This window comes from Bos grunniens, chromosome 4 (genome assembly GCF_055505025.1).
Source record: "Bos grunniens cultivar Pamir isolate PY7600 chromosome 4, Bosgru_T2T1.0, whole genome shotgun sequence".
Lineage (NCBI taxonomy): Eukaryota > Metazoa > Chordata > Mammalia > Artiodactyla > Bovidae > Bos > Bos grunniens.
In genome coordinates this window covers 26,491,629-26,518,255 of record NC_141168.1, presented here as the reverse complement: position 1 = coordinate 26,518,255, position 26,627 = coordinate 26,491,629, and the positions used below count along the sequence as shown (strand labels likewise).

Below are 26,627 nucleotides of genomic sequence, written 5' to 3'. Positions count from 1 at the left end.
TACAAAAGGAAAGTTTCTGTTTTATATATATGTATACATATATACATTTTATTTATATACATGCTGCATCTCATTGTAAAGTACATTTCTTATTGTGTTCGATAAGCAAAAAAGCCTGATAAACAGTGACCTAGAGAAACATATGTGGTCAAAAAGATTTTCACAAATGTTCTTTACAGCACTATATATAGTGGTGAAAAACTAGAAATAACCTAAATGTACATTAACAAAATGAATAAGTAAAATATGGTAAATGCATGCAACTTTTACAAATGAGTTACCGGAGACCACCAAAAATGCCTGCCTCTCCCTGCCCACTGCAACAGCAGTAAAAGTACCAAAAATGAGAATGATGATTTGTAATAAATATTATAATGGAAAAAAAATGAGTTACAAATGAAGTAGATCTACTCCTGTCAACATCAAATCTCAAAAGTAGTAAATACTGATATCATTTAAACATGCAAGATAATGCTACATATTTATGGACATACACATATTAGAAAGTCTTTTAAAATGATTGGAAAGATAATTCAAGAAAGTTGCTACCTCTACTTCATGAAGAGAGAGAGGGAAGTGAAATCCAGGAGGATTCCAAGGGGGAGTGAAAGTAATCAGATCTTATTTCTTTTTTAAAAATAAATTTTCTGGGGAATTACCTGGCAGTCCAATGGTTAGGACTCTGTGCTTCCAATGCAAGGGCACAAGTTCAATCCCTGGTCAAGGAAACTAAGAACCCGCAAGTTATCAATCAACCTTCTGAAGCAGTAAGGCAAAATGTTAAGATCAGACAAAATTGGGTAACGGATTCTCTTTTACTATCATTCCCTTATTCCTCATATTTGTTGTGGTGCTCAAAAAATTTCATCATTTCAAAAACATTCTTAAATAAGCAAATAAATAGAATACATTAAAAGGAAAAAAAAAAAGGCAATCTTGTAAATGTCCTGGTTTACAGCTTCAAATCAATACACATTCCACATTTTTCCTTCAATTTGAATGCTTATAGATCAGACACTGCGATAAGCCTTAAGAATACAGTCTCACTTAACTGATTCAATGGCCTCTGTGCCAGTCACTATTATTTTTTATTAGGATGACTGCATCGCTGCCTCTGGTCTTTAATCTTGAGGGTCCAACTGTACTTACCATTCCACATTTTCTGAGGGCAGAAAAATGGATTAATCTATTTTTTAAAGATTTTAATATATCTAATAAAGGGTTCCTTCTGCTCAACTTTCAATTAATTCAAAGAATCTACTCCAAAATCATACACAACTGAAAATTTACTAAAATGTATCCTACCTTTGCAGCTTTTTGTAAAAAATAAATATATGTACAATGAATGAATGCTAATCTAGGCTCCATTTGGTTGCTTTGCTTTAAAAAATCAATTCAATGAATATAGGTACACGTCAAGTTCATTCTATGTAAATTGCTAAATGTTTAGAAGATAAGCAGCTGTAACAGCTAATTTAAATTCTAATTTAAATGCTGAATTTACAAATTATTAGAATGTGTGAAAAGTATTTTCTTTACTAGGATAGCATTGATTTTAAAGTACTCTTTTGGTACTTTGTCTTTTTAATACTGTTAAATTATTTAAAGAAAAAAGAAAATATGCTTTCTTACTCTGAAAATGAATAAACAGTCTCATCACTTGAATATTTCCTCCGTGGAAGTTACATGATTTAAGTGCAATTATTGTTAAAAGTATTTGATGTGATAATGGTTCTATGGTTATATAGGAAAAGTCCTGACTCTCTGAGGATGTATATTAAAAGTAATTAAGCTAAAATGCCATTATTTTTGCAACTTAGAAATGATTCAACCAAATATATATAATTACATGCTGCTCCCGCTGCTGCTAAGTCGCTTCAGTTGTGTCCAACTCTGTTTGGACCCCATAGACGACAGCCCACCAAGCTCCCCCGTCCTTGGGATTCTCCAGGCAAGAACAATGGAGTGGGTTGCCATTTCCTTCTCCAATAATTACATATTTATATATAAATATATTTTTATAAAATGTTATCTATCTATATTAAATATATAATTATATATTTATTAGTTATAAATATATAATTAAGCAAATATGGCAAAACACTTACTATTGAGTCTAGCAGGAAGATATACAGAATTTATTTATATTCTTCCCACCCTTGTTTATCTGAAATTTTTCATAGTAAACTACAATGAAAAATTTCTGGTCAATACCTGCTGTGCAAATTTAATACTGCCAACATCATGCAATTCTATCTGAATTACCCTTATCAATTAACAACCAGAATATAATGAAGTTTTACCTGCTTTTGTAGTTTTATTCATAAAAATGTATAGCTGAAAGAAAAAATATTTACAATGTAGCCAAATTCAAGGCATACCAATATATTTTAACCAGTAAGTATTACTGAGAACCTAGAATTGGTTCCTTAGTATTATTAGTCATAATTTAAGGCAGCGTGGACAAGCTTAGACTCTTTTTATGTGATTAGAAGTTATGTAGCAATTTAGAAAAATCATAAAACTGACAACCAATTTTCTCAATCACAACATTTCCAATAAGCCAAAATTTGGTAAAAGGATCTATAATTTAATACCTTGGTTTCATCTATCAGTGAAAATATCCATAAAAGCAGTTACAGATATCTGAGTTGATTTATATTAGATAGGACTGGTTCTAAAACACGGCTGCATTCTCAAATATTGTTCATAATGCCAAGGATCAGAGAACAAAGATGAAAGAAATTTACTGATTGAAATTACATTATTTCAAGAAATTCTAACACAGGCCTTCTCCCATCTACTATACCATACCGCTTCTCAAAACATACTCTACACAAAAAACAAAACTGAAACAAGACATGAGGTAACCACAAGCTTCTCTCTCCTAAAACATACAATGAACAGACACACTCACCCCCTGGACAAAATCAGAGTGTATTCTTAACTTGGCTGCTCCCCATTATCAATGAAGGACCATAACATCTTGCCTCAATTTCATCATCTACAATAATGATAACAGCTGCTTCATTCACAGAGTTGGTCAAAATTTGACCTAAACATGGTAAACAAAGCACTTGTATTCTCAGGTAAATAGGTGATGAGTTAACACTGAAGAGAGTCTGAATAATTATACCTTCATAATACTTCAACTAATTCCAAGGATCCATTTTTAGAAATGAAAGAGCATTTAACAGGCTTTTCCTACACAAACTTAACATTAATGCAGGTTTATAAATATGAAGCAACATTTTACTACCATATTTCAGAGTCAGAAATGAAGATGTCGGGGTTTCCTACTTTATACTTCTAAAAGCCCTAGTAAAAATTCATACCAAGAAAGTACTAAACTGCAAAAACTTACTTATTTTTGCTACCCCTATCTGCAAAAATAGTAAGATTCAAAATAAGATTTTAAATTTATGCTATAAAGCTATTTTCAACTCTCTAGTCCCTAGAAGGCAATGCCAGGTATACATATGGCTGTGAAGGTCTTTCACTTCCTTTACATATATATACATACATACATATATAATTAAGAGTTATATACAAAATGCCTTCAGATAAAATCAAAATATTCAAGTTGCAAAGACTCAAAATGTCTAAGCCAACTCCTTCTTTGATAGGTGAGGAAACAGATATACCCCAGAAGAACACGAAAGGTACACTTCACAGCAAGCAGCAGCATAGCCAAGGGCAAGCCTTTCAGGGAGTCCTCCTTCACACTAACGTGCTGCCTCTCCACCAACCTCCCGTGACCGAACTCCCAAATTAGGTCCTCTGAGTTACAGTTTGAAGATACCAGCTACATTATAAATGAAAAGTGCCAAGTGAACGCTCTTCCTTCTCCTTTAATGCCCAAGTAAATAATTTATCATACAATCCCAGTCCCCCAACAAAGCAGAACCTAGAAGACATGGAATAAGGGTTAAAAGATCAATTTTTGTGAGCCAAAACTCAAGGCATGGAAAACCAAGCCTAAAATGATAATGCTCTCAAATATGTATGAAAGAGAAAAAAAAAAAAAACAACTTAGCATTCACTGTGGCAAATACTGCTGGTTTCTCAGCCCAATACCTGTTCTCCCCTTCTTTCTTACTAATAAAATTCTGACTTTATTAAGGGTAGTCAAAAAGCAGTGTTTCCCAGCCTCCCTTGCAGCTAAGGTTGGTCAGTTGACATTTCGTGCCTGGGATATAAGAAGTGCAATTTGTAGGAAAGGATGCTCAGAAAATCTCCTTAGAAGTCGAGGGAAGGGGAAGGGCTGTCTTAGCTAGTTCATATCCCTTTCACCTTACTCACTCCTTTCTTCTTCCTCTTGCATGAAACATTAATGTGATGATAGGAAAGACCTCTTAAGGAAGTGAGCCACACACAAAGACGGTTGGGGAAAAAAAACAGAAGAAAGCTGGGTCCTTGCCAACATCAATCCTGTCCTTATCTGCCAACCTGCTAACTCTATGTTACAGATATATTATTTTAGATCTTTTACTAGCGTGCGACATCACTTTAATTGTGTCTGACTCTGTGCAACCCTAGGGAATGTAGCCTGTCAGGCTCCTCTGTTCATGGGATTCTCCAGGCAAGAATACTGGAGTGGGTTACCATGCGCTTCTCCAGGGAATCTTCCAGACCCAGGGATCGAACCTGCATCTCTTATGTCTCCTGCACTGGCAGGTGGGTTCTTTACCACTAGCACCACCTTGCTGCTACTGCTGCTAAGTCCCTTCAGTCGTGTCCAACTCTGTGTGACCCCATAGATGGCAGCCCACCAGGCTCCCCCGTCCCTGGGATTCTCCAGGCAAGAATACTGGAGTGGGTTGCCATTTCCTTCTCCAATGCATGAAAGTGAAAAGTGAAAGTGAAGTCGCTCAGTCGTGTCCAACTTTTAGCGACCCCATGGACTGTAGCCCACCAGGCTCCTCCATCCATGGGATTTTCCAGGCAAGAGTACTGGAAAGCGCCACCTTAGCCAACTACAATTTCTGAGTTAACTAAGCAAATACATAGTAACGCATTTATAAACATTATTTCAAATAATCCTTCACGCAATTCTATAATGTGGTATTTTATTCATTTTTTGGATAAGGAAACCAAATGCAGATGCAAATCCAAGTATGTCACTGAAACCACAGTCATCCCACTGTAATTTTTCAAAAGTAGTACATATCTAGAAAAGTATATGCATTTCAAAACATTACCTTAATCATTCTCATGTAACATGCCATAAAATCCATGCATTCCCTTCTACTAACACCATTAAAATCCTGCCAATTCACGATCAGATTTCAACAACCTATGTGTGTAAATTCTTTTTACCAAGAGTCCTTCTTTGGTTGACTAAAGATGAGAGATCATACCTCTAGCAAATATCAGGTGTACACTACTGGTTCCATAGTGTCCATTAGATGATAAAAGGTAAAAAAAAAAAAAAAGAAAAAGCTCAGCCTATTCACCTTATAGCAACCATATAATCCTGATCACACACACTGCACTCTAATATATACATATTTACAGTGACAAATGTACAGCCTCTGATCCTTTCATCAATCTAAGCCACCAACCACCTGCCGTCCCCACAGGCGCCTTTTTGCTTATTTACCTCCGGTCTCTATGACATTCAGCTTCCTCCTTCTCTAACAGACTTAACTCCTCACTTTTCCAGGCTCTCTCTTTTTAAACTTATTTTTAAGGATACCTATTTCTACAATATCTTTATATCTTCATATTAGGGTCCTATTCATTATTTATAGACACAGAATTAAACAGAGGCACTGGAGAAGGAAATGGCAACCTACTCCAGTATTCCTGCCTGAGAAAGCCCTTGGACAGAAGAGTCTGGCAGGCTGCAGTCCATGGGGTCTCAGAGTCAGACACAACTTAGCAACGAAACCACCACAAACAGAGGCACAAGGTTAATAATAGAACCTAGTAATTTATCTTTTACTAGAATTATTTAACAGAACAGAAAATGCTCTAAAGATGAAGAAACAAGCATCTGTACCTCGCAGGTCCTCATGAAATCATGCAGAATACATATTAACAGTCTTCAGACTTAGAGTAACAGATGCTAGGGCTTCCCTTGTGGTCCAGTGGTCACTAAGAATCTGCCTTGCAACGCGGGGGACACTGGTTCAATCCCTGGTCCAGGAAAATTCCACATGCTGAGGAGCAACCAAGTCCATGAGCCACAACTACTGAAGCCCGTGCTCTAGAGCCTGTGCTCTGCAACAAGAGAAGCCACAGAAATGAAAGTCTGTGCATGGCAACTAGAGAGTAGCCCTTGCTCACAGCAACTAGAGAAAGCCCAAGCAGCAACAAAGACCCAGCATAGCCAATAAATAAATAAATGTCGATTAAAAAAAAAAAAAGGTGCCAAAAGTAAACTTGTAAATTTCCTCAAGCTTCAGTAAATAGATTAAAATTTTTAATTAGAAGAAAAAAATTTTTAAAAAAAACCTCAATTCTGCTACTCTCCTTCATTCATTTTCTAAGAGCTACACAGTAAAACCTTCCAAAGCCTGCTTTACAACAGAAATGGAAATAACTCACTACTCACCACTGTGGTCCAACATTATGATTAAATAGAAAAACAAAAAGCTTTATATATAAAAAACAAAATTAACATCATGTCTTACATTTTATTTTAAAAGCCTGAATTCAAGGATTATAATCTTCCAGCCTGGAATAAAGATACGTGCTTTACGAATGGAACATTCTGACAATGGACCCACTGTCAACTGCCCATTGTCAACTTGGTGCCTGATAAAAAACATTTAATGCATCATACCCTGAAGCCCAAGAAGTAAACTGCTATCCAGTGTGTTTCCTCATCCCCACACAAGCTCTATCTTATTTCATGACATCTATGACACACCAAGAGAGAAAAGAGCTGACAAACTGACTCACAACCAACTCTAAGACGTCTCAGAGATGTTAAGGGGAAAAAAATGCCTTAGAATCTATGAAACATGGTGTAAACCTGGCATTCTTTACTAATATAAAAACACCTGCAATCTTCACACACCTATTTTCCTTCTTGGGTAAATGTGTATTTACATGGTTTACTGTATAATTCAATTCAATCTGATTCAAACATGTTATTAAAGAACCTACTATTTTGCCAACGCTATGCTAGGTACAAATAAAGCGCATCCTAGGCTTTATAATAACATGACAACTTCTCTATTGACACACGTTTGTTAGAGTGGCAGTTCTCAAACTTTTTGGTCTTAGCACCCTTTTCACTTATAAAATTGATGACCCTGGACTTCCCTGGTGGTTCAGTGTCAAGAATCTGCCTGCCAAAGCAGGGGATACAGGTTTGATCCCTGGTCCCAGAAAATTTCACATGCCACAGAGCAACTAAGCCTGTGTGCCACAACTACTGAGCCTGCCTGATGCAAATACGAACGTCTGTGCACCCCAGAGCCCATGCTCTGCAACAAGAGAAGCCCATGTAACACAACTCGAAAAAGCCTGTGTACAGCAACGAAGACTCAGCGCAGGCAAGAAACTGAAAAATTTTTTTTAATTAAAAAAAGATTGATGACCCCAAAGAGCTTTTTTGGTATATATATCTATTGATATTTATCACTGAAAAATGCTTAAACATTAATCCATTTAAAAGTACTAATAAATCTTATGCATGTTAACATGTTTATGGAAAAACATTTCAAAAAAAACCAATTTAGCAAATCTCTTTAATGTCTGGCTTAATAGAAGTGAGCTGGATTCTCAAATTTGCTTCTGCATTCAACTTGGTACAATATGTTTCAAATGTAGTTAGGAGACAGAAGAGTAGTTTAACAGATTTTTCAGAAAATTCTGAACATTCTGGTATCACACCGAAACTTGACAAGTGGTAGATTCCTAAAGGCTACCTGCAATGTGGAATCTGAAATAGTACAAATGAAATTTTCATAGTTACATTAAAACCCACTGCTCTACCTTGTATTTTAAACAAATCTTTTACCCAACACATGACTTCCTATCATGCCATTTAGAAAATACTAGTTTACTGACTTCTATAAATCTTCCCAACACTGACACATTTCATTACACAACATCAAAAAAATCACATTACTATCATCACTGATCTCATCAGAAATGTCTAGGTATTAGACAACTGTCAAGCATGTGGTGCAGATAAAAGTTTTTCCAAATTCTGATATTCACTTTAAAGCTTATATTATTATCACTGGCAACATACATTATCAGTTTTGCTTAAAGTGATGGGCTCACTTTGTTCCTTTCTGAGAAAACATCTGCCACACATCAAAGTCTGAATAACCAGTTTGTCAGCCAGTCACACTTTCAAGTTCAAATGGTGTTCCATTAATAAAAAAAAAAAAAAGCAGCTAGTTTGGCCAGCAAGTCACCTATGTGCTTTTTCTGGAAACCACCACCATACTTTCAGTATGCAGGAAAAGTGCTCCCCATTTTAACACACAGAATATAGTAAGGAGACAGGTACTTGAGAATTAAAATTCTGAGTAATTGTCAAAATTTCGAGTACCTGTCTTGATAAGTTACTCCTTATCAAGAGCATGTTCAAGTGAAACTGCCTTTTTTAAAAACTGTAGATGTATGGTGGCAAAAAATATGACAACCACTAATATGGTTTTGGTGTGCTACGGGTTCGATGGTGTACTTTGTGGTGGGGTGGGGGGCTGGTGGCTTGTGGACTGCAAGATCTTAGTTTCTCCACCAGGGACTGAATCTGCGCCCCACTGGATCGCTAGAGAAGTCCCAAGGCTTTCATAGTTTAATCCATTATTGGTTTTGGCCTTGCATCATCAGTACAAAACATCACTACTGAAAAAAAGCAGAAAAGGGGAAAAAAGTTAATGTAACTATGAAACAAGTTTTTGCTTTATCATCTCCCTAAAAGTATCCTGGGGATCCCCAGGGGCCTGCAGGCAACTCTGGAACCTCTGCATTAGAGAATTCAAACGACTGAAGAACTTACCAAAAACCTAAGGAGCAAAAATTTGTTCTTCCCTAAGAGCCTGTGCATGCACACAGAAAGAAAAAAGTATACTCATGTGTATATACAGTTTAAACATATCATTAAAGTTCTGCATTTGCAAAATGAGATTTTAAATATCTCACTATAACAAAGACATGGAAGCAAACACCCAGTGACAGATGAATGGATAAAGATGTGGCACACATAATACACTACTACTCAGCCACAAAAAAGAATGGAATGACATTTGCAACAACATGGATGGACCTAGGGATCATCATACAGAAGAAGAATGACACTAAGACATGTACGCATACATGACATCACTTAACAGGTGGAATCCAAAGTGTGACACAAACAAACTTATTTCCAAAACAGAAACAGACTCACAGACATAGAAAACAAGGTTACCCAAGGGGAAAGGGACAGATTAGGAGCTTGGGATTAGCAGATACAAACTACCATATCAATATATAGTATGGATAAACAACGAGGTTCTATGTAGAGCATGGAAAACTATATTCAGTACCTTGGGATAAACCATAACGGAAAAGAATATGAAAAAGCACACACACACATAATATGTAACTGAATCACTCTGCTGTATAACAGAAACTAACACAACATTTTAAATCAACTATACTTCAATAAAAAGTATTCTTTTAAAATCCACCTATTACAAAGTATTCCTTCCATGATTCTGCCTAACTAAAAATAGGCCACGTATAACTTTTATAGCATGTGTGAGCTGTTAAAGCACTTCTTAAAATCTTCTCTTTCCTTACAGAGTATGGGTAAAAGGTAAAAATAAATACAAAATGAAGGTCCTCAATGAAATCCTGAACAGACCAATAAGTTCACGGTATCAAATATTAAGACAGTAAAAGTCATCTCTAGAACTACTAATTTGTAAGGGAGAACGTGAAACAGTTTATAAAGTACAAAATAAGAGTATTAATAAGCTAAATGATATGATGAGTTTAAGGTATTCAATTTTACAAATGGAATAACCAAAGTTTCAGCTGTTTCTTTTCCCAATCTTAAAAATTTCCCTTGATCTTAAATAAAACCAGCAATCAAAGAATCTTTAAGAAGAACTCCCCTGAAAATGCCATTTAATAAACGAAAGTATTACCATTTGGGACAATCTAAGAACACAAATACATATTACATGTGGACAAATGAACAATGTGCAGAAACGGCAGATGGCTCCTGCACATAAAGGAACTCCAGTCCTCTTCAAGTTAGGGGGATCCGCCTCTCTCCTCGAGATTTCCATACTGCTTCTTTGGAGAAACAATGTTTAGTCTAAAACTGATCTAAGCGAGGACTTGGTGGAAACCTGTGGTATATTATTTATCAGAATTCATTGAGCAGGTGTTTCCTGAGCACCTACTTCATATGCAAAGCTGAATATGTGCTAGAAGGGACGGAAGCATGAGAAACTCTCACAGGCTCCAGACCTGTCACTAGAAGGACTTAATGCTATCATCTCAGCACTTTCAACCAATCTGTGCAGCTCATAAAAAGTGGGTCATAACATCTCAAAACACAAGGCTTCTAACAGACTAAATGTGAAATAGACTAGAATGAGAAGTAGCCCATTATAAAACAAGTATCAGGGGATAAGAAAGGTAGAACTGAGGATAGAACAGGGCAGCTGTATAAAATTCAGCTACTTGCTACTAATTTTTTGTTGTTATTGTTTTTAAGCACAAAAGCAAATCTGGAAAAACAATTAAAAGAGTTATTATTAGCTCTGGTCACAAAAAAATGGCTCACCAAGGTGAATGGATAAACTGTGGCACATCTAGACAACGGATTATTATTCACCTCTAAAAAGAAACGGTTATTGGGCCAAAAAAAGACATGAAGGAAACTTAAATGCAAATTGTTAGGTGAAATAAGCCAATCTGAAAAGCCTACCTACTGTATGATTCTGGAAAAGATAAAACTAAGACTGTAAAAAAGATAAGGACTTGCCAGGGGCTGTGATAGGGAAGGGAAGAGTGAACAGGAAGAGCACAGAGAATTTTTCAGTTCAGTTCAGTTCAGTCGCTCAGTCGTGTCCGACTCTTTGCGACCCCATGAATCACAGCACGCCAGGCCTCCCCGTCCATCACCAACTCCCGGAGTTCACCCAGACTCACATTCATCGAGTCGGTGATGCCATCCAGCCATCTCATCCTCTGTTGTCCCCTTCTCCTCCTGCCCTCAATCCCTCCCTGCATCAGAGTCTTTTCCAATGAGTCAACTCTTTGCATGAGGTGGCCAAGGTAAGAGAATTTTTAGGACAGTGCAAATACTCTGTATGATACCACAGTGACAGATACATGTTGTTATACACATGTCCAAACCCACAGATGCACAACACTGAGTGCACCCTAGTATAAACTTTGGACTCCGGGTGATAATGATGTGTCAGTGTAGGCTCATCAACTGTAACAAATGCCCCACTCTGGAAGGGGATACTGGTAGAGGGGAGGCTGTTTATGAGTGGGGCAAGGGGATACAGGAAATCTTTGTACCTTCCCTTCAATTTTGCTGTGAACCTAAAACTGCTCTAAAAAAGTATTCTTGGGAATTCCCTGCTGGTCCAGTGGTTAGGACTCTGCACCTTCACTGCCAAGGGTGAGGGTTCAATTCCTGGTCAGGAAACTAAGATCCCACAAGCCACTCAGCATGACCAAAATGAATGAATAAACAAACAAACTAACTTAAAAAAAAAAAAAAAGGCCTTCCAGGGTACTCAAACTTGAGAAAGTGAGCAAAGAAAAAAGGAGTACAAAAGAAAAAACCAGCTGAACATCTGCCCAGAGTCATCAAACCAGTAAGATGTCACTAAGCGCTACACCACTGACTCTTAGCACTGGCGTGACAAGCAGGTGCTGGCGTGAGGTCAAAGGTCTAAAAATGCACCACCAGAGTTACTAAAACAATAAACAGCTGGTTACAAACACTTCTGACTTACATACCAAAAACCCAGGTGTCCTCATGAGTTGAAAACACAAATTCTGAACTATTCCCTACAGTCTTAATTTATTACCACTACAAATATTATAATATTTATAACTAGCAAGATATTTACCATTAACATTCAGTTTCTACTGTTCTTCCTCACTATCTTCAAGGAAGCCCCTGAGAGCTAAATATTTTAGCTTAACTTTTGAGCCTAGAAATCAAATGGGTTTGGTCAAATTTTAATATCTCATTATTACTTTTTCAGAAGTCACCTACCCAATAACCTCAACTATAAATATACTCTGCTCAAGAAAACAATGTATTGTAAATACTTTAAGACTTTTATCATATGAAAATCAGTGTTATTCCTAGGGAGAAAGGAGAAAACAGCAAAAAAAGAAGAGTCAAAATAAAATACACCAAAAACTGTCAGAGTAAACAAGTTCTCTTAATTAAAGAAGACTTGCTTTGAAAATTCTCAAGAAGTTCTATGCAGTTTATCTTTCCATAATAATTGAATTCCTGGGTTAAAACTGTCAACTATAATTATATCAAAGTTTTCATTGAAACTACAAATAGAACTGCCAAAAAAACAAGAGAAAAAGATATTGAAATGGTGAAAAATACACCCCTTTAAGATAGAATAAAATGTTTCAATGGGTCAAAATAAGGACCCTTTGCTAGAATTCACAGCTAATAATATATTTTTTTCTGTTATAAGTTAACTACATAACTAGTTAATAACAGAAAGATATACAGAATGTAATAACTTTTATCACTATCTCACACCCAAGTTCTCTTTCTGCTCTAAAACTCAAGATGATAGAATTTCTTGAACTATAAGGTTTTAACTAACACTAAGGTTGCAACTCATCCTAAGTTTATCTTCATTTCCACATGTTATTCTAGATCTAAAAACAGCCAAATGCTGAAAGGTAAATTTGCCATGCAAATTGCTAAATAACCAAACACACTAAATCTGTGTGCTCCAAGACCACATTCTCATATATCTACATCCCATTTTTAAAAAAAGGCAGTACCATTTACACTCAAGAGTAAGTTCTGTACAAAATCCACTAATAACTAAGATTAATGCACTACTGTGTTACAATCAGAAGTCAAAAACAATTACTCCCTCCGGGAGGTGAAGCCTACCTCCTCTGGCCTCCTTGACAGTCAGCTGCTGCTGCTGCTACGTCGCTTCAGTCATGTCCGACTCTGTGCGACTCCACAGACAGCAGCCCACCAGGCTCCCCCGTCCCTGGGATTCTTCAGGCAAGCACAATGGAGTGGGTTGCCATTTCCTTCTCCAATGCATGAAACTGAAAAGTGAAAGTGAAATCACTCAGTCGTGTCCGACTCTTTGCGACCCCATGGACTGCAGCCTACCAGGCTCCTCCGTCCATGGGATTTTCCAGGCAAGAGTACTGGAGTGGGGTGCCATTGCTTTCTCCATGCAAGTCAGCTAACACTTGGTAAAGAATCTGCCTGCAATGCAGGAGACCCTGGTTCAATTCCTGGGTTGAGAAGACCAGCTGGAGAAGGGATAGGCTATCCACTCCAGTATTCTTGGGCTTCCCTTGTGGTTCAGCTGGTAAAGAATCAACCTGCAATGCGGGAGACCTGGTTCGATCCCTGGGTTGGGAAGATCCCCTGGAGAAGGGAAAGGCTGCCCACTCCAGTATTCTGGCCTGGAGAATTCCATGCATTGCATTCTCCATGGGGTCGCAAAAAGTCAGACACGGCTGAGCAACTTTCACTTTCACACTTGATGACTAGCTTTTGAAGAACAGAACACAGAAGGGAAAAACAGTAACTTTACAGTGGAGAAACTTGGCAAGTGCAACCTAAGCCAAGTGGATCAAAGTTAACATCACCAGTGAGGTTACGAGGACATAGGTACTCCCCCCAATACACACCCCACTTGTGATAAAAAGGGCACTTCATCTCTGCAGTATTCTTTCCAAAACCCACAAGAAGTTTGGCTAAATTTTAATACCTCACTATTATGAGGCCTAATCATGAGGGGGAAAAAATCAGATAGACTGGAATTGAGCACTCCAAAAACTGCCTGACCAGTGCTCCAGAACAGTCAAGGTCACGCAAAACAAAGAGAAACTGTCACAGACTAGAGAAGGCTAAGGAGACGTGACCACTAACACGGAAAACCTGCAACAGAAAAAACATGTTCATGGAAAAACCGGTGAAATCTGAATAAAGCCTGGAGTTTAGTTTATAGTAACATACCAACACTGATTTCTTAGTTTTGAAACACGTGCCTCAGTAACATAAATAACACAGGGGTAATGAGAATTAGGTGGGGCATAAGAACTCTCTGATCTTTGCAGTACCTGTAAAGTACTGTAAATCTAAAATTATAAGTTTATCTTTAAAAATAAAAGCTATCAAAACATTAAGGCAAATCAGTAGAAAATAAGAAGGGCAGCTTACATCCCAAGCCTTCTGTTAAAATCACCCCAACTTTTAAAAAATTAAGCATCTAAAGTGTTTGTACATCCTTGACCATCTTGAGACTAATAATTAAAATTACCATAACACAAAGCAAAACTGAATCACTACAGACACTCAGTTTAAATATCAATAAAAATGCTGGCAATTAAATTTTCTTCAACAGATATATCTTCAATATCTGGAGAGTATTAAGACATAAAGGTGTCTAAGCACTATTATTTCCACTTCATGATTTTGCAGAATGCAAGGTATTTCAGTAATGCATTTGTGGCATTATAACAGAAATATCTGTGTCAAAATTTAAACTATGATCTGAAAAAAAAAAAGGACAAAGGTAAAAAAATATTTAGATGCTTAAATACTGAACTGTCTCAAACTCTTATGGGATCCTGTTGTGGCTGGGCATATTCTTTTACTCAATTATACCCACATTCCCTAAGTTTACCTTTTAAAACCTGAAATATAATTCAGGTAATTAAATACATAAAATTTTGAAAGGAACAGCATGCTGCCATTCTATCTTGATAAAAGCTTCCATAAATCAGGTACTTTTACAAGGCTTACTTTCTTCTAAAATTATTGACAGGGCACATACAATTCAGACATCTCAAGAATACCAAATTCAATGCCATCTAATCTACTGTTATAAAGAGATATCAGAACATTTATATTAAAAGCTATTTAAGTCAATTTTTTTCTTTATGATACATTCATAAATAGGATTAACTGACGCATTGGGCTATATACAGCTTTAACTCTATTTTTCACGTAATAAATGTGACTATAAGTAGCAAAACTGATTTTATAAGTCACAGATGAAAAACAGATTCCTATATCAACTTTGGGTTCTATTTTTTCTATCAATAACAAAAACAAAGTTACCAGAGTTTACTCTCCAAATCTGAAGTAGTACAGCCAAGCATTAGTATTTCTCAAAGTGTTACCTAAGGCCACAAATGATATTCCCTAAAAAGAATACAATTGTTACTTTCAACTTTCAATTACAAGGAGCCCTCATATTTAAAAAGGGCTCTGTAATACTATTATCTGCATTCCAAGTTTACTCCAAGTAGAACAACAGGTTAAAATATCTATGAAAGTGTAACATCTACTAAAATTTAACTTCAAATAATAAAATGCCATCAAACTTCATCAGAGCTGACAAAACACTCTAAGAATGACATGTGAGAACTAAACCAGCCAGAACTGACAGACTAAAACTGTTACATTTTTCCCAATTCTTTCAAATAATAAGCCCCAATTTAAAAGCATAAATCATACACTAATTTTTGATTCTATAAAAAAGATTTCTATTTCCCATTAAGCAGAAAGATAAGACATGTATCTCTTGTCAACTAAGATAATCCAGTTCAAAGGCTTAAGCACACAGATCAGATCAACCCCCAAAATGGAGAATAAGCACAAGTAGATAGGTATTTTGTTAGTCATTCTTTGAGTTACAAGATGCAAAGGGGGGAACCCCCTGGAGGTTCAGTGGTTAGGATTCCATGCTTTCACTGCATGGGGCATGGGTTTGATCCCTGGTTGGGGAACTAAGGTCCTGCATGTCTGTGTGGTGTGGCCAAAAAAGAAAAAAATGTAAAAGGGCTAAAATTTAAACCTGGGAGTAAGCTCCCAAGGGGCAGGAGACTCCCATTTACCCTGCCTGAAGAGCACAGGAGGATGCTGAGAGAGACCTCTAGACTCCCTACCTTGAGGACTTAAAGAAAATAGCAGCTCTTCAATCTCCAACACTGGCCAGATTGCATAAAACCAGTTAGAAAAACCAAATTCTCTATAGCGATGAGAGATGAAGATCTTTAAAGTGTAAGAACTCAAGATTCAGGTGCCAAGTTCCACCATGTCTCAACTTCACTGAACAGAGTTAGGGCAAATCTAAGGCACAGCCTATTTTTACCTTTGGAGAATGGGTATCAAAGTTGTAAACTACTACTATATGTTTTTAGCATAAGTAAGTTCAAGTTTGATAAATAAATGCCAAATTGCACAAAGTGAAATAGGCCAAGCATATTCTGAGTTTCTAACTTCTAGAAAAAATAATCTGACTTTACTTCTACTTTTAATTAAGGAAATACCTTCTCTCCAAAGGTTTATTTGTGTATTTTCCTGCCAGTAAATTCAACTCTTTTGTCTGATTTCTAGAAATTAGTCACAGTATAAGAGAGGCACACTAATAGAAAACAGACATACAGAATGAAATATATGAAAAGAATTTAGTCTTTCTGAGTCACCAATAGTCTTCCCGATATGTCATTGTTAACATATTATAAAACTCTTGGCTAAAACTCAAACAAAGGAAAAGCCACGTTAATTACTCAAAGATTGATAGAATCTGTCTACTCTAAGAGCCTATAGAAAGAAAAAAGCAAGTAAATGTTCACAAGAAGGTGAATGAGTCAATACAGGTATACTCAAATATACATCTTTTGATAATCAAAGGCAGCATTCAAGGGTGGCCTTTCTTCACTACCAGAAGAAATGGGCAGCAATCCAGGTAATTAGACTAAAGAACACACTTAAAGGTCTACTTCCTCTCCTTCTTCCATTCATAAAATAAACCTGACTTAAAAGAAAAGTATTTTGTTTTTTAATTTCTGAGGATACAAATGAATAGAAAAGCAAAATACAGGGTTTGTTTTTTTCTTATTATCAAGATGGTGGTGGCTCTGGTGAACTGAATGAATTAATTGGTAAAATCAACAGATGCTAATAATGCCAAAATCAAGTTGTCAAGATCAGTGATTCTGTTATCAAATACACATTATGTTCTACATTTTAATATACTTACTTAAATATACTCAAAAGCAACACTGAGATGGGTCACCAAATTAAGATAAACAGTTAAAACTCCTCTCATAAGAAAACACCACAAGCATTTAAAATGCATTTCCCTTCTGTGTTTATCCATTTCATCTAAGTTTGTAATAAAGACCCAAAATGTACAAGAAATTCATGGGATGATTTCATTGTCGGAGCCTTAATCTGCATTAACAATGTGACCAAGTTCCAAATCCCACTTGTAGGACTCTCAAGATGACCATTTGTTAGTGAAAAAAGCAAATTCAGTCTCTTTCCTTTGGAATGAAATAAAAAGTATGACCTAGTTTCAAGCTTTGTTGCCAAGGAGACTTATTAATTTATTTACAGATTTAGATTAATAGATTAGCAAAAGGGTACTAAACATTCAGTAGTCTGTAAAACCATAAAACAATGTATCTAACTATATTATACCTAGTGATCTCTTATGAACACAGTTCTCACCAAGTCAACTTTCTACAGACAGACACTACAACAGAAAGGTTTACTCAAATCTTTGAACTAATCAATCCTTCAAATTAATCTACACAACAGAAAGTCAACTGATTAAAAAGCAAAATTCAGATAACCAAAGTTATACTGAACCATCTGAATGAAACAATTAAATCTATATTCACTAAGCTGAGTAGTAACCCAATTGCTTCTGAAGTAACATGAACCAGGCACACACTGTATCTAATTTTCTGTTTATATTACTGATCAACTAAGATTTTATCATCCAAGAAGCCTTGAAAAGCATGCATGATAAAAACATAATACACAGAAAAAGAAACATTTTGCCTAATACTAAAGCCAAAATGCACAATTTACAATATTAATAACAATTTCTCATATAGGGAGTATCTCTTACTCTGATACATAATGCCTTCTTAAAAGTGGTTTACAAGTTGGAAACCAGGAAGCTGAACAAAGCCATTCCATTTCCTATCAATTCAATTTCCTATCAATTAAATAATATTCTGAATCCCTAAATATGCAACAGCCCAGGTATCTTTTGAGAGCCCAAAGACAGACCCACCAGTCATGCCTGTCCTGACAAAGTGCAGCCAAGCGTCTTCACATCACATGGCTTTCCTATGCCTCCTGGCTGCTCTGCGGGACAGGTCAAAAGATCAGTAAGCACCTATTCAAACCACCCACTTGATGCCCCAGATACCTAAAAGGCAGGGTAAGGCGGAAAGGATCCTTCACCCCTCATGAGCATGTAACTGCCCCGTGGGACTTTCCACCACCTGGGTCTTAAGGATTTGGGTTCTGTCGGGCATGGGCAGGTGCCACCACAGGCACCAGCCTGCGAACAACCTGCCAGGTTCCCAAGCATCCGATGAGGTACAGAGAAGAAATTATAATAACCATGAAGTGCAGTGAAGTGAAGTCGCTCAGTCGTGTCCAACTCTTTGCGACCCTGGGGACTGTAGCCCGCCAGGCTCCTCTGTCCATGGGATTCTCCAAGCAAGAATACTGGAGTGGGTTGCCATTTCCACCCCCATAAAAATATAACAATTCTTCTCATACACCTGAGAATTACCAAGGTAACAATAGCCTATCAAAAGTACACACTGACTTGCCTGTGTTTCCATAGATTTCTACATTGCACTTAAATTACACTTTGGCAATCTGGAAATAATACTAACATATATGCTCAGAGCACCATCCTCATGTTTGAGGACTGAACCAAAGTCCACCCAGTGAATAAACTGTCACTGACTCCAACATAAAACAGGCTGTCTTTATTCTTGTTAGCCAAGCTAAAAATTCCAGTTGTCAGTAGCTAAGATGTTAATTTTTTAAGCAACATGCATATAAACTAGTATACATTCAAACGTTGGTAATGTATAAAAATGTGATAGTAAAGCAACATTTGATTTATTATTATAGCAATGTCCATTAATTAACTTATCAAATCACTTATATAGGATGCCAGAAGTTAAAAAGCAAAACAAGAAACCCCACTATTTTGCTAAATATTAATTTTTTAAAAAAAGATTCCAGGAAAACATATTAAGGGATACCCTCTTAGAATCTGTTTCCAGTTCTGCCACTGGGTTCCTCTTGGTTCTTTTTATCTGAGTTTTTAGTCCATAGGAAGGGGCTTCCCAGGTGGCGCTACTGGTAAAGAATCCACCTGCCAATGCAGGAGATGGAGGTTCAATCCCTGGGTCCGAGGTCTCCTGGAGTAGGAAATGGTAACCCACTCCAGTATTCTTGCCTGGAAAAGTTCGTGGACAGAGGAGCCTGGTGAGGTGCTGTCCATGCAGCCACAAAGAGTCTGACGCCACTGAGCGACTAAACGCATACATAGTCCATATGACCAATTTAGACCTTAACAGGGTCCTATGTGATTATTTGTAAACTGGAGGTGCTAAGTAAAACTAATGTTAAAAAAATTCTTATCAATACTTTACAAAAAGCAAGAAAAAGGTACCATCAACAAAGAGGGTGCTTACCATCTCACAAAAATACAGTCTTATTAGCAAATGCAAAAATAAAAGTTATTTGTGACCATATTTCTTGAAGTACCATTTCAAAGGGCCACAAAACAAAAATATTTCACAACGAAAATTTAACTAACTTTGAATGAGGGAAAGGGAAGGGCAGCCACAGAACTAGCTTTGACAGTTAGGTCAGAAGTCAGTGTTTAGACTTATGTTATTTAATGGGACTCCTTTAAAACACACAACTGAAACAAGAGTTCAATGCCACAACCATCCTCATTTACGTTTTTAAATTCAAGCAACCTATTATAAAGTTAAATCTGTATCTACCACATGATCCAGCTATTCCACTCTAATATATTTACCCAAAAGAAAAGGAAGCATATGTCCAGAGCAGCTTTACTTGTAATAACCCCAAGCGGAAAACAACCCAAATGTCCACAAAGGGGTGAACGCATAAACAAATTATGGTACAGCCATACAGTGAAATACTACTCAGTGGTTTAAAAAAAAAACTACATGATAACAAGGGGGGATCTAAAAAATATGAGGAAAGAATTCACACAATACAGTATATGATTCCATTCATATAAAATTCTAGAAAATGCAAAATAATCTACAGTGACAAGAGAAACTGTGGGAAAATGAGTATGTTCACGATCTTGACTGTGTCAATGGGCTTCATGAGTGATACTTATGTGAAAACCTACCAAATCTATCACTTTAAACATGTATAGTTATTTTATGTCAATTATACCTCAATAAAAAAAGGAAAAATAATCAAGTCACCAAAACTCTACAGCTCTTACCACTCAGACAGCTCATGAATATATTATGTGCAACCTACCAACTCAGAGAAGGCACTTTGAGAAGTACAAAAGTATCCCTAATGTAAGAATCACTATTTTCAAACACACACAAAACAACATGAAGGTTTAAACAAAGAGATCAGAACTCATTTTTCATTACTATCCCAGGCTGACTGCTTCAGTGCTGTAAGGACACCAGCCAAAACACAATATAACAAAGTGAGAATCCACTGGGTGTGGGACCTCAAGATTTTTAAATAAATATTCTAACTCAAAAGCTTACCTTCTCTGATCTAGAATATCATTTCTAGAAAAGAGAAATAATCCAAAAATGTAAGAAAAGCCTTATGCATGTTAATTTCAATCTTATTTATCACAGGAAAAAGGCAAAGAATTAAATCAATGGCACAGGCATGCTTTAGGTCATGGTTTAGCTCTTGTAATAGCCCATTACATGAACTATTATATCTGATATTTATAAATGGGAAAAACAGCTGCAAAAATATTAAGCAAAAACATGGCACATACAATATGATCAACAGATTGAAAATAATATATCCTGGGTGTGGGGGGAAGCACTGATAAGAAAAAACTATATAATGTTAACATTTCAGGACAATGGTTCTCAAACTGTGGTTGCTGGACAGAACAGCATCACCATCATCTGGGAACTTCTCAGAAATGTACGTTCACAGGCCCCACTCTAGACTGAGTGAATCACACTATTTCAGGGGTGGGACCCATTTTAACAAACCCTCCAAGTAGGCTTCTCCCATGGCTCAGTCGGTAAAGAATCTGCCTGCAATGCAGGAGACCTGAGCTTGATTCCTGGGTCAGGAAGATCTCCTGGAGAAGGAAATGGCAACACACTCCAGTTTTCTTGCCTGGAGAATGCCATGGACAGAGGAGCCTGGCGGGCTACAATCCATGGGATCCCAAGAGTCAGATGCGACCTAGCGACTAAACCACCACCACCACCAAGTCGTTAAGATCACACTGAAGTTTGAGAACCAGTATTTATTTAAAGGATAGGCTTATGGGAGATGGTTTTCTTTCCCTTTTTGTAACCTATATTTTCCTCAATTATCTTACTACTCGTATAATCCAATTAAAGTTTTTTCATTTAAGTATTTTACTAAAATGTACACTGCAGGTCTACAGTTAAAAAGCTATTCCACTATAAGCACTTTCGCAGGTCTGAATCATATGCCAAAAAAATCCAGTGATTCTTGGAACCATTAAAATCTGGTAAGACTGAAACAAGATACTAAATTACATATAATTATATATCTATAATATATGTAGATATGTACAGGTCAAGGTGCTGGGGAAACTGCACAATACTAGAAAACCAACAAATCCAGGTTCCTTTAACACACTCATACACACACACGCAAACAGGTAAGGGATTTTTATGGGTCACATCTGCAAAGATTGTTTTCCCCTAAAAGCTGAATTTTTAGGCTTGTGTGTAATTTACTAGAACTGCAGTGCAGGAATCAGATGTTCTGAAGCTGTGAATGCTTACTCATGCAGGTTCCTGCTTAACCAAAGTGCCAGTATGTTATATTTGTCACCAAAATCTAGGCAGAGAAGACAAATTCAGAACACTGAGAGTTGCCAAAGCTTTAACTTTTAGCTTGAAGACCATAAAACTGTTCCACCTTCCATCTTTTCATCTCACTAAAACAGAGATCACAGGAAGTAAAAGGCAAACCACACTTTTCCAATGACACTGGAGTTAGTTAAAAGATAATAGAACCATCTACACTTTCAGCACAAATAAAAGAGCAACAAACACTACTAACTTAGGGACAGAATAACTATGGATCAACAGCAAAACACCCAAGTTGAAGACAAATGGCTACACATTTTAATATTTGTTTTTCAGTTTTTAACATCAATCTTTTAAATAACAGGGAGAGAGATCCCCATATATCCCATCATATAAAATTCGCTTTAAACTTTCTATTCCTTGAAAAGTCAATTCTGAAAGTAAATATGAGTTATTAAAATAAAAAAAAAAAGGTGACACATACAGTCCTCACTTGCTATAACACAACACGTACTTTGACTTTTTTTGTTTTAGTTACATAAGCACACACCAAATTTTTCACTACGAAACCCCCAGCATCTAGCCCCAAGGCTGGCATGAGAAGAGTGCAGAAATGACTGAGAGGATGAACCTGTTACTGAAAGCTTCTGAAACCCTAAGGCAGACAACTAGGATTCTATAAGATTCACTAATGCTGATAATGAATTTAGTATAGGACACTGGCCCTCTCTGATCACTGCTCTTAAAGCTTTTACAAGGGAAGCTTACTTTTCTACCATACTTTTGAATCCCTGCAGGAGTCGGTTAATTACATTTAAAGTCGTGACTATCCGTTTTTAGCTACCACACTCCCTCTGAAAAAGGGACTCTTTGAAAACTCTTGGTATTATAAAATTAAGTTCCAAAATTTCACACCAATAACACAGTGCTTGCCAAGTTCTCGTTACCATCAATCCACTTTTCTGATTTAACCCTGAATATTTCTTGTACTCTTAACAGGTCAGGTTTTCCTCTCCTCTTTCTACCCCTTGAAAATACACTTGATCCTGTGACACCACTCACAAGGCCTCCCCAGCCCCAACTTCTTTTGTATATAAACACACTGGTCACACATTCCCATCAGCTGTTTGGTAGCTCCGCCCCTCCTCCTTTTCCGGGTAGTAACAGAGCAGCCAATAAGCTGTGAGGAGCTGTGCCTACGGCCTTTTGCCTGCATAGGCTTTTCCAAAACAAGCAGTTCCAGCCTTCAGCAGGGGCCACTGGTTCACAGATAAAAGGATCACCAGGCTGTGCAACAGGGTGAGACGAGTAACCCCCACCAACAAGGAAACCCGTGTAATCTGAGCTTGTTTGTTCCTCTACCCAGGAGAACTTAAACCGATATTCCTTTAGGGCAAATCACGCTTTAAGGTCACCAGAGTCCCAGGTCTCAGACAATCTAAATAATCAGCTGGTTCGAGATAGAAACCTCAAAGCTTGCCAGGCTGAGAACAGCACAGTATCACCCACCCACCTCACTTTGCAAAACAAATGGCAACACTATTATTCAACCACCATTCCACAGGATTTGGGCTTTTTGCAAGTTTTTTGATTGGGACACATTCCTACAGGGCCCAAGTCATGTACATCAGTTTCTAGGCTCCTGGAGAGGTTTGCACAACCCTCAGCAAAGGATCAGAAGAGAAACAATGAATGAGTCAGAGTTTCAGAACATAATCGCCCAGCAGACTATTAAGTGCATTGGTGCAAAACACTCACTCCCTCCATAACTTGGAAGTCAGCTCTCCTCCTACCAACCCGTCACAAAAGAAATATCACCGACTCCAAACAACAACCAGAGACGGTGTCTCTGAAAGGACCTAACGAGGTGCTGGAAGGCAGTGGCCAATTAGTTACACATCCTCTTCTTTCCCTACCCCCACGCACTACTTTCCTACTATATAGATTCCCTGCCAGGCTGTAAATCCTGGTGGCATAATTATGCTCAGGAGACATCCAAAAATGGGCTGAAACAGGAGATTTCAACAAAACCAGCTATCAGCCTACACACCAAAGAAATCAAGGGGGCACTGAGGGGCAAAAAGCAAGTACATTCCTCCAGACCTTTCCTACTTCCTCCACACCATCTTTCATTTTCAACCCTCGACTGTTTCACACAATTGTATTCATTTTAGCAGTGTCCTGGTAAATACACCTTGCTTAAATTTCATGGTAAATATACCTTGCTCAAAAAACTGTTGTCTCCATTTGGGCCTACTAATGTGAATTCAACAGAGAAACGAGGCCACAAAATCTCTCACACACCCACCCCAACACACATGCACAACAAAAGGAAATACAAAAAATTTAACTCAGACCAGAAAATAACAAACATGAAACAAAGATAACCTCTGGCTTTTAAATCCCGAGACTGTTGTCCTCCTATCTCAGACATGTACAATTCTAAAGCGCCTCTGCTTTCTTTTGTCAGAAAGGAGGAAGGTGGGGAAAGAACAGAAGGCCAATGCATCTTTGCCTTTCTTCATCTTCTACTAAAAATAAGCTATGAAATAAGCCACTTAGGGGAAGAAAAAAAAGAAAGACACCCTGCTGTTCTTTGTCTGTTTTCTTCCCCCTCTCCACCCCCCACACCCCGACTCCTAAATACGGTAATCATTCTAGATGCCACAACTACTAAATGAACAAAAGGCACTGTATGGAAAAGGCATCAGGTCAAGTAAGGCCTCACCCTCTTTATCCTCAGCCTTCTAAAAAAATATATGGAAGTATATAATCTGAGAATCTGACACTGATCAAAGACAGCTGGAATTCTCTCTCACCCCCATCCCAATTAAACATTAGGCAGAAATTTGCATTAGGTGTGACAGTAAGTCTCAATTCAAGATAAAAATAACTCAAGATTCTGCCACCATGTCATTTCCTAGTTTCTAAACAAAAATAAAACCCGAAACTGCTTTGTGTAAAATGTACACACAGCCATAGTTACAAGTTTTCCTGCCACCTTATGAAAAGCCAACATTACGGCTATCATTCACACATTTACAAAACTCAATCATAGCCACAAACAGCTCATAAAGAGTCAGTTTCACTTGTGCCTAAACATATATTTGGTACATAATACATACTTTATTACTTGCTCCTCTAATTCCCACTCCCACCTCCCCCAAATTCTAAACTTCTAACCCTAAACTGAGACGTTCATGTACTGTTTCTAATTTCTAATCAAGTTTTCCTGAGTGAAGAGAAAAACATCTTATTCCTGAAAAGATTATGGAGTTGGGGGGGGGGGGGTGGGGGAGAAGAATCACTTGCCCAGGCAACTTCCCTTCCATCCCCCACTTCTAAACCAAATGAAAAAAACTACTTTTTTAAAACTTCAGCGAATTGTTTAAGTGACTGTTCAACAATAATCATCGATCTCTACAAACGGGTAAAACATCCAATCAAAAACAGTAACAATAAAAGGAAGAAAGAAGGAATTCACCTGAAGAATCTAGCCAAACAACTTGAGTTATATAAACAAAACCCAGCAACAGGGGGAAATGGTGGGGGGATGGGGGTAAAGGAGAAACAGAAGCAGGAGACAGGACTTTTTAAACTGCGTTTCACACACTACCACTCTCCAGCCCCGGGTTCCCCCTCTTCCGAGGGATTTAGTCTTTTGGAACCCTGGGCTCCTCTCTCTCATCACTCTCTAAATTACCCCTCAAAATATGTCTCGATTTATCACAGGAACCTTCGCGAATTTCTCTAGCTGGTCATGAAATAATCGGTCTGGACTCCAACCAAAACCACTGCCTGAAGGACTCTTATCAGTTAGAGCTTTCCCACTGCTACCTCCAAAGTACATAAAGTTGGGGGTGGGGGGAGTAGGAAAATAAAGGGTGTCACTTGGCAAGAACAGGGCAGTTATTATGAGCACCTTATTCTCATACAGGGAGTTTGCTTAACTGGCTAGTGCAGGGGCTATTTGGTCAAGGAGATCCTCTTTTCTCCTTCCCCCTCAGCTGTCATAGCCACAATATGGAGGGTGGCTTGCTGGAGGGCCTGGGGGTCCTCACCACATACTATGGGTGGGATAGGCTTTGTCGGTAGGAAGAAAAGAGTGGGGTTCTTCTAAGGACCAGAAAGCTTAATAGGGGTAGCTGATCTAAAATATTCAGAGCTCTTTAATACAAGAGGGGGGCACTGAGCAGACTACTCTCTTCCTAATATAGAAAGGAATTAGGGATAAAGGAGGTCACTTGAGTTACCCCAGTTCAAGAAGCACTGTGAGAGGAGGGAATGAAAGCATCTCAAGAAAAGGAGAAAGGCTTCGCTCTAGGGAATTTCTATCTCGAGTCCCCAAATTCAGAGCGAGCAAACAGGAAAAAGAAGGTGGGCTTGGTGGTGAAGAGAGAGGGCTGGTACTGCAAAAAAAAAAAAAAAAAAAAGACCCATTTGGGAGTCCAAACGTCGTGGAGAAAAGTCACGGGGACTAGGGGTGCGGAAAGAGCGTGGAACAACGCACATTTCGGGGTGCTGCAGATAAAGGGGGAGCTGAGAAGGATCTCGGCTCCTGGGAGGTGCCAAGGAGCCTCCGTAGG

General features: G+C 37.7%; 1 protein-coding gene across 5 annotated transcripts in view; it reads right to left on the bottom strand.

Moving 5' to 3' along the window:
- UBE2H (ubiquitin conjugating enzyme E2 H) overlaps positions 1-26,627 on the bottom strand; it is a 101,993-nt gene that overhangs the window by 74,723 nt on the left and 643 nt on the right. For 2 of the 5 annotated variants that reach the window (XM_086395677.1, XM_086395681.1), the window contains exon 1: positions 660-26,533. The exons of the other annotated variants lie outside the window; for them this stretch is intronic. The gene's annotated coding sequence lies outside the window, so the exon portion shown is untranslated. Of the gene's footprint in view, positions 1-659; positions 26,534-26,627 lie in introns of those variants that run through there. 5 annotated transcript variants of the gene reach the window in all.